Genomic DNA, 2,500 nt, shown 5'->3' with positions numbered 1-2,500 from the left:
TGCAAATAGGATAAGGTCGTCTGCAAACATCATTGAATTTACTTTCTGATTTCCTACATTAACTCCTATATATGTCGGCAAGTTATCCAATAGTTCATCCATAATCATGTTAAATAGTAGCGGTGAAAGTGGATCACCTTGCTTTACGCCTCTTTTTAGATTTATGTTACGCATTGTTGTCGATCCAAATACAATATCAGTTAGATTACACTTATAGATGTTGGTCAAGTACGTTGTTGATTCCTTTGATAAGTTAAATCGCTTTAAGGCTCTAATAATCGATTCGTGGCTGACAGAATCGAATGCCTTACTGAGGTCTATTGACACTATTTGCGTGTTTTCGTGCTTTTGCCTGGCGTTGTGTATGATGAAGTGTAGTAATGCACTATTTTCGAAACATCCGTCTACCGGGAGGAATGCTTTCTGCCTGTAATTAAGCTTTAATTGCTGTCCTAGACGATAACTTAAAATTTTGTGTAATAGCCTAATTACAATTGATGAGATGGTTATGGGTCTCCAATTTGAGGGTTTTTCTAAATCCTCTTTAGTTTTAGGTATAAGTCTTGTTCTGTGTTGTTTCCATATTTGTGGTATATCCTGTAAATAAAGGATGATATTTAAGATATCTAGTAAATATTTTATTGGTAAAGTCCTAAGATCGCTAAGAATAATGTTGTCCTGTCCAGGTGACTTATCCTTCATAATTGCTAGGGTCTTAATCAACTCATCTAAGGTGATTGCTTTTACGATATCGATGCATGATTGGTCGTTTTTTAATTTAAAGGGTATATTATCTGGAGGAGAGTTTGACTCGAATAAAGTAACGAATGTTCCCCGTATGCTTTCTTCAGTTGGGTATATACTTGGCCCCGATCTATCTGAAGTAATCTCGTCTAATAGAGCTTTCTTGTTCGTATGGTATAAATATTGATACCTCCTGTATTTAGTTTGCTTTGATTGTCTTCGATGCCTATTCTCATCTTTCTCCTGTTGGTTTACACGATCTTTCCTATTAATTGGTTTACTTCGATTTAAAAACTTTTCTACATGAGAATTTAGTAGCAGTAACGCCTGATTGTGACTTAAATTCTCAATCTTTAGATCGGTAATTATGACCTGAAGATCCTCAGCTGCTGTCAGTGATTGTTCTTTTTCGGCCCTTATTGCTGGCTGATCTCCTTCAGAAGGTGTAGTTGTTATTTCCGATGTTGTCGGTAAAACTAAGTTAACAAGGCATTGATTTTCTACCTTATAGGTGGTTTCTTTCAATGTCCTTACCAATTCCTTATACTTGATATTTCTCCGCTTCCCTTTAATCGCTTCTAGCGTTCTGTGTGGCATAACTGAGTTCTGTATTAGTTGATTCATGTTTATGTCCTCATCATTCTGTTGGGCTTCTTTATGGGCCATAATTTCTACCTCTTCTTCTCCCCATCTAACTTTCCTTCCTGGTGCGTTTTGCTGTAGTCTAGCTTCATGTTCTGTCGGATGAGTTCGTCTAGTATGTACCCCTAAACCTGTTTTCGTAGTAAAACCTCTGCTACAATATGAACAACTAAATAGTGTTTCCTCAATTGTGGTGTTTATAGCACTAGTTTTACCTATTAAACTTTTGCAAGTTCTTCCGTAGTGCGACGCTATCTTGTGTATGCTATCTGCTGTGCGATTACAAATTCGACATTTATACGTTTTGTTTGCGTGCGGATGTACCCGTGTCATATGTGATGACCAAGTTCTATGGTCTAGGAAAACAAGATTGCATGGATAACATTTGTTCTGATCTGTGCATGGGTAGTCCCATGAAAACATGTCCGAAAGGATAAATTCCGTAGTCAGCTCGTCTGTTAATCGCTCATTCATGAGCGATGTCACCGAGTAGTCCGTCCGGTTTATTTTCTTTATAATTCGCGACTTACGTTTATAGCACACAGGGTTGTCGGCCCACGTGTATGCTATTGTGATCAGCTTTTTCACCGCACATCGGCAGCTAATCGTCGGTCAAAATTGACTCCTTCGATTTGCACTTCTAGCAATACAACTGGTGTAATGGAAAACTGTGGTGAAAGTTTCAGTGTTTCGTTTTGATTTAACCAATATATAAATGTTTCGCCTGAACCCACCATCAGCCGACTGAACTAATCAGCAAAGATCGTTACGCAAATAAGGCATGCCTGCACCATACCAGATTAGTACATTGGTATGATAGAGGGCTCAGCTGTAACATCATCATATAGTTACACGGTGGTGGTTAATTCACTTATTTGCATACGATATGCAATCAATGCAGAAAGAGCAGAGAAGAATTGCAAGTACACTTAGGAAAAAAAAAAATACACGTAAAAGAAATTGTAGTGAGACCCAATGTACGATTTGGCGGTTTAAATCCCCTTTGGCGTCAGTCTCTTTGTGGTAGATCTTGTGGAGTTGCATTGCGAAACCCCAGGACACGACTGCCACACGGGTAGCCACTTGTTTTCCGTGCAATACACGCAGGAGAAAC

The 2,500-nt window shown here is 38.6% G+C and overlaps 1 pseudogene; it reads right to left on the bottom strand.

The window, feature by feature from the left end:
• The window catches only part of LOC142914916 (28S ribosomal RNA), an 8,642-nt pseudogene that overhangs the window by 2,720 nt on the left and 3,422 nt on the right, over window positions 1-2,500 (bottom strand).

The sequence above is a fragment of the Petromyzon marinus genome, unplaced genomic scaffold, assembly GCF_048934315.1.
Source record: "Petromyzon marinus isolate PM22_M1 ecotype Great Lakes invasive population unplaced genomic scaffold, UKy_Petmar_22M1.pri1.0 PM_G_Scaffold_29, whole genome shotgun sequence".
Classification (NCBI taxonomy): Eukaryota; Metazoa; Chordata; class Hyperoartia; order Petromyzontiformes; family Petromyzontidae; genus Petromyzon; species Petromyzon marinus.
Note: the sequence above shows the minus strand (reverse complement) of the source record. Positions and strands in the feature narration are given on the sequence as shown.